We start from the raw sequence: 11,388 nt of genomic DNA, 5'->3' as shown, positions 1-11,388 counted from the left end.
TTTAAAAAAAGTTGTTCTGTTGTTCTGCTATCATGTATCTGTTGGGGAAGTATGTGTGTATCTCTATTTATTTACTTATTAATCTTACTTATTAATCTTTCTTATGTTGTTGGTGTAATGAGGGATCAGTTTTTATACTCCAGTATCCATTACATATCTTTGTCAATTATACGTAGTTAATATGCTAGAATATACAATTTTTGTGTACAACCAACAAGTTAAACTTCAAATTAGGGAAGTTTAATAAGCAATTCCATCTTTATTACTGGGTTTGGATCGTTTGTGTAAAAGAGGGATGTGGCAGTGATGTAATCCAGTTATCAAAAATTATTCTTTGTAGTGCACGCTTGGCGTATTATCAAAGATGAAATCCCAGCACTACAAAAAACTATTACAGATAGTTCCATTTATTAATCCAGTAGCCAGACAGAGGCAAGACTACCTCTTCACTGGCTGAACCAGTAGTGAGGCTGTGCACATATCCCCAGTTGGTACACGTACACCCAGCACACATACACATATACACGAGGCCAGCCACACAGTTCAACACAGGTAAAAGAAAGTGCTCAATGGTTTCATCTCGTTCCTCTCTGTATCTCATCAGGAGTAAGGACTGTTAGTGGGAAATAGATACATACATAAATATATCATATATCTGAATATATACATTGAGAATTGTTCTAGTAACTGGATCTGGGGACTCAGTCGCTCCAGTTGGTGGCACGAGAGGCGCCCAGCCTCACTCCCACTCCAGTTGCCGGTAGCAACCGTCTCACTCGTGGAAACACACAAATGTCACTCCCACAGGCAAGCTCCCACAGTAACTAACTTTAGACATCCAATATATCTACTATTGTTTGTGGTGGTTGTGGAGGCTGTGGATGACCAATCCCTGGAGGTGTTCAAGACCAGATTAGATGAGGCCCTGAGCAACCTACCTAGTGGGTGGCAGGGGTTTGGAACTAGATGATCTTTGAGACCCCTTCCAACTGAAACCATTTTATGATTATATGATTCTCTGATAATGCTCTGAGATCATCAGTCTACATAGCAGCAGGCAGCTGGGGTGTGAGCATTCATGCTTCACAGCCCTACTCCACCTGCAGGTGTTCAGATGCCCTTGCGCACATGTACACACACATGAACACACATGGACTCTCTTTGCCCTGCCCGCTGCCCACAGCAATTACTCTTAGACACAGTCTACCCAGCAGCTGGCCCTTGGATCCTCTCAGATACAACTACCTCACAAACAGACTGCACACGCAGATGCGTCTGAGTCCACCTCCAAGCCCCACAATACTTGGCTTACATCTTCTGATCCCTTCAGAAGCCAATTCGTAGACCCTCCAGTCTCTCCAGTATCCAGCACAGATTCATACATAGGATCATATAGAACAGCTTGGGTTGGAAGGGACCTTAAATATTGTCTAGTTCCAACCCACTTCCTATGGGTTGGGATGATATCCACTTGATCAGGTTGCCCAGGGCCTCATCTAACCTGGACTTGAACACCTCCAAGGGCGGGGCATCCACAACCTCTCTGGGCAACCTGTTCCAGTGTCTCAACCTCTGAGTGAAGAATTTCCTCCTAACCTCTAATCTAAATCTCTCCTCTTTCAGTTTAAAACCATTCTCCCTTGTCCTAGCATTATCTGCCTGAGCAAAACGTTGCTCTCCATCTTTTTTATAAGTCCTTTGTAAGCACTGAAAGGCAGCCATGAGGTCTCCCTGGAACTTTTTCTTCTCCCGGCTGAACATTCCTCTCTCTCTCAGCCTTTCTATATATAGAGGTGCTCCAGCCATCTGATCCACTTTGTGGCCCTCCTCTTGACCAGCTCTAATAGATCCACATCCTTCTTGTGCTGGGAACCCCTTGGATACCTGCCTCCCAATCTGCTTATCCTACTTGCAGATTAGTCTTGAAATTCATTAACTATCACACACTGATATATGTACCCACATAATCAACCACTACAGTTTCTCTGCAGTTGCTGGCACCACAGATAAAAAGGCTGCCAAGACCTGTGGTTCAACTCTAGCTCCTACACTCAGATCTCCATAGATTCCCTCACAAACAGAAAAGAGAACCTCCTCACCTAGAAAAATAGTAATTTCTAGTGAACAATCACATAGAAAGTGAGCTCCAGAAAATAAATAAATAAAAATAAAAATAATAATAAACCCTCCTGTTGCTTCCACAGTATAGCTTATAACTGTTGGAATGGTATAGCTCTGCCTGTAACTGCTGTCTGCACCTGGGCCCTTGCAGGGGCAGGACATATCTCTCTTAAGGATTTGTGACAGACTTGGCTGTTTGAAGCTTGTTGGAGCCAGTTGTAGCCAGTTCCCTGCCCTCCCCAGGAGCTGATGTGACTCACCATGCAAGCAGAGCTGCCCTTCTCTTTAGGATCTCCAAAGGCTGCTAGAGAGAAATAGCCTAGCAGAGTTTAGCCCTCCCTCCCCTGGTGAGGCAACCAGTGAGGACTGGTGGGTGAAAAATGCATGCTGAAAGTTCTCAGGCCAAGGGAATAGGCACCACCCCCATCAAAGGATGGTGCCTCCCAGGTCCCCTTCACTGGAGTTCCTCTTCGCTCCTCCCAGCAAAGATTAAGCAAGGCCATGCTGCTCTTGCAGTAGTTCTTAAGGTAAAACAAAGACTCTTTTTTTGTTTGCTATAAATATTTAAACAGTTGTTAGTATTTTCTGTATTGCATATTTTGGAACATTATTTAGAATAACAATAAATTATTGTGGTTTTAGCATGTGTTTGCTTTTGCCTATAAGAAGATTTCAGTAGACAGATAGCTTTCTGTCGAAGTTCTGCTTTTTCATGTGGGGAAGTAGAGAGGGAGGTGCTGACCTCTCTTGTCTCTCTGGTGACCAGTGATAGGAGATGAGAAAATGGCTTAAAACTATATTAACAGAAGTTCAGATTGAATATTAGGAAAAGGTTCTTTACCAAATGGGTGGTTGGGCACTGGAACAGGCTCCCCAGGGAAGTAGCCATGGCACCAAACCTATAAGTCTTCAAGAACTATTTGGACAATCCTCTTAAACATATGGTTTAACTCATAGATTTCCCTGTGTGCACTCAGGAGCTTGATTCAGTGATCCTCATGGGTCCCTTCCAATTCTACATGTATGATTCTAAGTAGACAGCCAGGTAGGCATCAACAGAGTAAAGTAATACACTGTACTACTTAAACCAAAAAGTAAGAGTTAAGCACTGAGACAGCATTTAGGCAGATTAGCCATTAGGTTTTACTTTCACCAACCTCTAATCAGTAAAATTGAAGAAAGGGTGAACATGTCATGACAAATGCCTTCACTTTAATTCTAAGAGCACAACTTGAAATAATCTTTCATTGGATCATAAGGCACACTGTTGTTTATTTATTTATTTACATTTTTATTTATTATAGTTATTAAAAATGTAGTTTTGCTACAGCAATATATTTTCTTGAACTAATGTTTAATGGTTTCCAAGTTTGTTCAGAGCAAGAATCCTTACCCCCATTATACATCCTGCTTTTTATGTTTTCAACATGATTTTTAGGAAAAAAAAAGTTTGTATTTCCCCAGAGCTTATACTGTTCACCTTTATTTGCTTCTAGAACTTAATTATTCAATGACAAGACTACATTTTGAGGTTTTCAAATGAAAAGCTACTTATCCATACACACAGAGGAGTACCTCATATATGCTGGGGCATGGTGCAAACAAAGGCATTCATTCTAAGAGGAGGCTGAGCAAGAGTCAAATCACAATAAAGGACCTAAGGGCTCTCTGATTTAAGCTTCTAAACAAGGTAAATTTTAACAAACCTCAGAAAATTACAATACTAATTAGAAATAGCCGAACCTAATTGTTTACGAGTAGGACTTTTTAATACTATTACTTTTTAATTCAATATGGTTGTCAACATAGATATTATATTTTTCAGTCCCTTCTCCATTAAATGTCTTCAGAAACCTGTAGACATTATGTACTTAGTATAGGATACAGATATTAATGTATAGTTCTATATATTACTAGATAGTGCACTATACTAATCTAGAAAATTCATAGAGCATACAACCTGAGAAAGAATAGGACCAGCAAGCCATTTGAATGCATTAAAGGACCAGGAACTATTATGGATTTGCAGCTCCTGGAGTACAGTCACTGGGAGTTTAAGTAAATTAATTTATACAGTTTCTGTGACTATTAATATTTTACTGTTCATATTCATTCAAACTAGTAAAGACATTTTTGAGACTCAATATTACTATAATGAATAAGTATTTTAGCAAAGATTATATTTATGAAAAAATGTTTTATTTATTGTTTTAATATATGGAATAGAAGTTATTGAAATGATAGCCATGAGCTCTGTTTTGCTTCACCGAGTGATAGTGTCCACGTGAAAAAGAGAAGAGAAAAAATAAATATATTTGCCTTTGGCACTTGTTCATCCTGACTTGCAGAGGTGAATAGGATAAACAAAGCAGCAGACAAAGATTTGGTTATTTGATACTTTCCAAGGCCCTTTGCCTTTTGATAAAGCTAACCAAAATGACAAAAGAGTCTTCAGAGAGATTTTCATACAGTTTGTAGCAAATCAAAAGAAAAAAACAAAGTGGTGGATGTGGGGGGGGAAGTTAACACCCAGTCTTGTGAGCTTATTGTAAGATCCGACAGGCAAAGGACATTTTCTCTGGTTAATGGGCACGTTATAGGGGCCCATTGTAAAGGTTGAGTTTACAGTTATAATAATAAAAGTGTAATCCACTCTCTCAGAGCTAAGTCAGCCCCACACTACCAATGAATAAAATTTAGCTTCATGGTTTTCGGTAGTCATAAGGTAATTATATTATGTAAATGTACATTTGAGGACTGAAAAGTAAATAGTTCAATTCTAGGATGAGATTTCTTACTTCAGTCAAAATTTGGCAATTCCCTAACTTCACTTTTCAGTTGTTTAAAATGAATATGTTTGTATTTGTCCAGACACATAGCCTGCTGTTTATGTAATTGGTTCTTTGCAGACATGAAAGAGAATGACGTTCATGCTCAGTGAGAGAATCTGGATCATTCAGCAATAAAACACAGGCCTTTTTCATTTAAGTTACAGGAAAGCTTAAGATAAGACAAAGCAGCTGTACAGTGTTAAACCATTTCTTTTATTAGAGTTACTCTGTAATAACAACAAAGAAAATGTATTTGCTGTCTATTTACTTACAGCAGAAACAACCAGATGTTTGAAAGAAATAAAAGATAATGTACAAATATCAAATCTAAAATATATATACATATACATACACACAAAAGCATATGTGCATGCAGATAAATATAAATTAAAAAATAATAACCTTTGATCCTTTGGACAAGTGCTAGTTTTTCTTTGTTTATATTTTGTTGCTGTTGTTGATGTTGAGGCAGAATATTAAACTACCTAACTAGCAGCAGCAGCAGATTAGTAGGTAGCAATTCTGTAAAAAATGAACATTTTCAAAGTGGTTCATGAACCAACAATGATTAAAGAAAACTCCACTTTTGCAAAGAAAAAATATGTGGAATAAATAGTAATATTTTCCATTTGTTCAAAACCAGAGGCTTCAGCTGAATTACTATTTTCAAGTTTGTGCACCGTAATTTAAGAATTTAGAACAGCCAGAAAAAGACCAGAGGATAAAGAATAGTCATTGCCTAGAAAATATAATTTTTGTAAAAAGACTGAATGAGCTGGGACTGTTTATTCTAACAAAGAAGAAACTATGGAAAGAACATGGTGGTAGTTTATATAATACATGAAAGTATGCTGTAAAGAAGAAACAATTTCTTAGGAAAATAATAATAGTCTTCAGTTCTAATTGCGGAAAATTAGGTTAGATGTTACTAAGAAACCCCCATGGAACTTTATAACAAAGATAGCAGAACATGTAAATAAACTGAGAGGTTCTTAAATCTCTGTTATGGGAGGTCTTACAGGAAGTAAGTAGGACAAACAGCTGTCAAGGCTATCGTGTGTACAACTAATTCATCCTTGGAGCAGGAGTTTCACTTCAACTACTTCAAGTCTTCTAAGATCAACAGTGAGGTTTTTTGTTTTGTTGTTGTGTTTGGGTTTTTCTTTGTTCCGTCAACAAAACGTTTCACTATGATCATCATTGATGCATTTTTAAGACATGACCTTTTGTCTTACAGTTGTTGTGACTAAACGTATGCATGCAATATAATCTAAATTCTGAAGGCTAGACAGGGAGACACAGTATCATAGGTCAAGTACTATACAGGTGTACTTCATTATTCCCTCTATTACAAGAGGAGAGAATTCATGTTCTTCTCATGGAAGAATTCAAAGCTCAGCACAGTGTTAACTCACTGGACTCAGTGATCTTGGAGGTCTCTTCCAACCTAGATGATTCTGTGATTCTGTGAATCACTTCCAAAAGCAAGTGAGATGATTAATTAGCAGGTACATTGCAATCCACTTAGTATATCATAAAATCATACATGTAGAATTAGTTGGAAGGGACCCACAAGGATCATTGAGTCCAACTCCTGGCTCCACACAAATACCAGACCATACATCTGAAAGCACTGTCCAAACGCTTCTTGAACTCCAGCAGGCTCTGTGCTGTGACCACTTGCCTAGGAAGCCTGTTCCAGTGCCCAACTACCCCCCCCGGTAAAGAACCTTTTCCTAATATCCAACCTTAATCCCTCCTGACACAGTTTCATGCCATTCCCATGGGTCCTGACGCTGTTTACCAGAGAGATGAGCATTTGCCCCTCTGCTCCCGCTCATGAGGAAGCTGTAGACTGCTCTGAGGTCTTCTCTCTCCTCTACTCTGAACAAACCAAGTGACTTCAGCTGATCCTCATACATCTTGCCTTCTAGAGCCTTCACCATCTTTGCAGCCCTCCTTTGGACACCCTCTGATAGTTTTATGTCCTTCTTACATTGTGGCATCCAAAACTGCACACAGTACTCGAGGTGAGGCTGCACCAGTGCACAGTAGAGCGCGACAATCATTTCCCTTGACCAACTAGCAATGCCATGCTTGATGCGTCTAAGGATACACCTTGGCCTTTTGGCTGCCAAGGCACACTGCTGACTCATATTCAACTTGCTGTCAACCAAAGCCATCAGATCCCTTTCTGCAGGGCTGCTTTCTCATCCCACAGTTGTTATATACAGCCAGATATGTCCCTTCCCAGGTGCAGAATCTGGCAGTTCTTGTTAAACTTCATGCAGTTGGTGATCGACCAGCCCTCAAATTTTTCAAGATCTCTCTGCAAGATCTCTCAAACTGTGAGGGAGCCACCAGCTCCTCCCAGTTTAGTGTCATCTGCAAACTTACATAATACACTGCCAAGTCCTGCATCCAAGTTACTTGTGAAAACATTAAAGAGTATGTTTCTCTTAACACTTAATGTTATGTTTTCATGGACTTGTTAAACTGTACTATCATTCACACTGTTCAGTGCTAGCTGTTTTTTTAAGCCTCAGGTGTGTCCCCTGACAAATGAGAAGTCAAAGCTAGAACCTATGCTGCATAGAAACATATTTGTACAATAATTACTGTCTCTAATTAAAAACAAACAAACAAAACTCTTTCAGATGTTCTATCTTTTTATATATAATGACAGATAATGTTAGATAATGCCACTACTCAGAGGAGTGCTGATTTCTTGTTAGATCAAATGTTTTAATTTGTACTTCATGAAGGATTCATTGAAATAATTTATTCTAGAAATAGAGATGTCAAGGGTAACTGTGAAATGGTCTAAATCCGTAGAAAAATAAATGAGATTACTTCGTGTGAGACCTTAGTGGGTGAGTGGTAAAAAATACCTTTTTGGTATGCAAGTGTTTTTGGTTTTGTTTTTTTTACTGCGGTCTCAGCTATTCCCAATTGGTTTGAAAACATTTTAGAAACTGCATCTGGCAAATTCTAACTGTTTTTCCATACTCATTTTGGTGATACTGAGTTGATACTGAGTTTCTAGTGCTTGGTTTTAATCATTAGTTAGTTGTGCTTCCTTATAAGTTGTTTTTTTTTTTTTTTTTTTTTTTTTTCCTTGAAAGCTGAATTACTGTAAATGGTTTGGTTTTCTGTTAAGCATAAATATAAAGGAGAGGTTTGTCACCATTAGGGATGCTTGGACTCTGTCATTAACATTTTTTTTCTTTGAAAGGAAATAGTTTTACAAATGATGGATGCTAAAGGTTATATATTCAGTTTAGAAGAACTTTTTGTGATAATCAGCTTTATTTTCTCCCAGAAGAAAAACACATATACAGATTGTATTTATTGGAATGGAAATACAACGCTTTGATGTAAGTCTCGTTAGAAAGTAAAAAAGAGACTAAACCAGACACAGTGGTTTGTACAGACTGCGCGTTTCCAAATCTTTTTGACATTCTGTCCAGAAGAATCAACCAGGCAACCAGGGGGATTGAGAAGAGACTTCCTAAGTGATTTTAAAAAGTAATACAGTTTCTTAATTCATCAACTGTTATTAAATTAGTTTGCTCCCTCAACTGTCACCTCAGGTTTCATTCAAACAGCATTCTACAGTAATATCTAACCTCAGGACATGTATTCACAAAACCATTTAAAATGCATCTTTTTTTTGCAGATGTTCTCTGTGTATTCTTCCATACTACAATTTCTTTTTAATGACTGTGGAACAGCAATACTGTTAAGAAGATAAAATTAAAGAGCATAAATTATGTGTTTAACTTAGGAATTGTTTAGTATATCAAATAGTTGGGCATGTCCTTCTCCTTCAAAGCAAGTGCTAATATAATTAACAAACTTTCCCTTTGAAATGAACAGTCCATTAAAAGAAATTTTACAAGTGCACATATGCATAAAATCTATTCACAAGCATTAATGTGTGCATACTATATTGGATTTATATGGCAAGGTTTTGGTAGCAGGGGGCTGCAGGGGTGGTGTCTGTGAGAAGAGTCCAGAAGATGCCCCTTGTCCGAAAAGGGCCAGTTTGAGCCATATGCAAAGGGACCTGCTGTTGACCAGAGTCAAGCCAGTAAGCGAGGTTGATTGAACCTTAGTGAGAGCAGATTTAAGAAAGTGAAAATAAAATTATAAACAAAGAGCAACAAAAACAACAAAGTGCTGTACAACAGTAGCTGGGAGAAGGGAGTGAGAAACAGCCACGCAGACACCAAGGTCAGTGAAGAAGGAGGGCAAGGAGGTGCTCCAGGTGCCCCAGAGCAGTTTCCCTGCGGCCTGTGGAGATGCCCCTGGTGGAGCAGGCTGTCCCCCTGCAGCCCATGGGTCCCACACGGAGCAGATCTCCATGCTGCAGCCCATGGAGAAGTCCCTGGTGGAGCAGGTGAATGTGGCCTGGAGGAGGCTGCAGCCCATGGAGAGCCTCTGCAGGAGCAGGCCCTGGGCTGGAGCTGCAGCCCATGGAGAGGAGCCCATGCAGGAGCAGGGGGCCTGGGGAGAGATGCTGCCTGTGGGGGACCTGTGCTGGAGCAGTTTGCTCCTGGGGGATGGACCCCATGGTACAGACCCATGTTGGAGCAGTTATTTAGGAGCTGCTGCCTGTGGGATGCCCATGCAGGATCAATTCAGATAGGATGGCAGGAGCAGAGGTGGAGAGTGACAGAGATGAAGCATTAGGGACTGACCACAGCCCTCATTCCCTTTTCCTCTGCACCACTTGGGGAGAGGAGGTAGAAGAGGGTGGGTGGGGGAAAGGTGTTTTTAATTCATTTTTAGTTTCTTACTGCTCTAGCTTGTTAGTAATGGGTAATACATTTTATGAATCTCCCTATGCTGAGTCGTTTTTGACCTTAAAGGTAATTGCTGGGTGATTTCCCTGTCCTTATCTCAACCCTTGAATCCTCTACATCGTATTTCCTCCCTCTTTCCCTTTCAGGAGGGGGAGTGAGAAAGTGGTTATGATGGAGTTCAGCTGCCCAGCTGGGTAAAACCACCACACATGGATACACTGTTTTCTCTTCAATGACTTTTTACACATCCTCGTCTGTACTGAAGTCCTCACTTCTGTTCTCCTTCAGATAATGTCTGAAACCTTATTTGCTATTACACCTCTTGAAGATTTTTATAAGCTTGTCACCTCTATTTTTGATGAGTAAAATGTTTTGTTGTTGTCATTGTTTTGGTTGGTGTTGGTGTGTGTGTGTGAATTTAAACATTTATATTTTGAAGAATGTTGGTTACCATGCATGCTACTGACAGACAAGGCTCTTCCTCTCCCCGTTTCCTTCTCAGTCTTAAGAACCAGATGCATGATCCAAGAAATCTTACCATGTAAGAGATAGGAGATTGAATGTACACATCTACCAGTTTGCCCAGTTACTTTACATCCTGACACAATGCAGTGTTCTGTAAATTACATTACTCTGTACCCTGTAGTAGTTTATAATTACTGGGCAAAATTTAGAGAAAATTATTTAAAGAATTCATAACTTCAGATTAACATTACAATAATTCTTCACCAGGAAAGGAAGAAATGTTTGGAAATACTACTATTAGGGATATTTGTGGCAGGTGGAGATGGTGCAAATTTAGCAGCCTGATAGAAGTTAGGCTCCCTGCCCCCCAGTTCAACCAGTAGCAAGGCTAAACATGTATTGCCAGCAGGTCTTCCCCTACACAAATGCACAATACAATGCACACGTATATAAATATGTATACTTACTTGGCCAACATTGGCACACTCAGTACGCACACAAACACAAGCAGTGCTAATGTTCTCATCCAGTTTTTGTCTTTGCTTGATTAGGCTGAAGGTCTGTTTGTGGGAAATATGTATGCATGTATGTAATATATATATCTGCACTGTGGATTCTTCTAGCAGCTGGGCTCAGACATTCAGTCTGCCTATTTACAGCTCCTGAATTCCATTTTCCCCAGTTTCTGGCACCTGGACATACAAGGTTCTTAGGCCACAGTTGGTACAGAACTGCATGCAAGCACACACAAAACAAATGCCCCGGCAGCTGACCCTGAGCGTTCAGCCAATCCCATCTCATCCCATATCTTTGCTCTTCCCTCTAGACACACACACACACAGACAAAAACGTATCAAAATTGGCACCCTAGACCCCAGGTTCTCTCCAGCAGCTTCATGGGACACTCCTGGTCCCTCCAATACAAAGCTCACTCTTAGAAACCCATGATACTGAAGCCACTTTGTTAGCCCCTTGTGATCTTGTTAGAAGTCATACACACACTTGTCATGAACTTCCTCCAGTTCTTGGCAGCACAGACAAATGGACCCCCTTGACCCAAGCTCTCATTTGTAGAAATTCTTTCCTGGGAAAAAGAGTTGTACTGATAGCCTATAAAAGTAGCATGTCTAGGATCTGGAAGGGAATGGCTGAGGGCACATGTG

General features: G+C 39.8%; 1 long non-coding RNA gene across 1 annotated transcript; it reads left to right on the top strand.

Annotated features, from left to right (window-relative positions):
• The first annotated feature begins 2,549 nt into the window (after nt 1–2,549).
• LOC311430308 lies at nt 2,550–10,144 on the top strand. The gene is made up of 3 exons (XR_014688689.1): nt 2,550–2,648; nt 3,618–3,811; nt 9,907–10,144. It is a non-coding gene; the product is annotated as an uncharacterized lncRNA (long non-coding RNA).
• The last annotated feature ends 1,244 nt before the right edge of the window (nt 10,145–11,388 follow it).

This window comes from Aythya ferina (assembly GCF_964211825.1).
Source record: "Aythya ferina genome assembly, chromosome: 1".
In the NCBI taxonomy this organism is placed as follows: Eukaryota; Metazoa; Chordata; class Aves; order Anseriformes; family Anatidae; genus Aythya; species Aythya ferina.
This window is presented reverse-complemented; position numbering and strand designations above follow the sequence as displayed.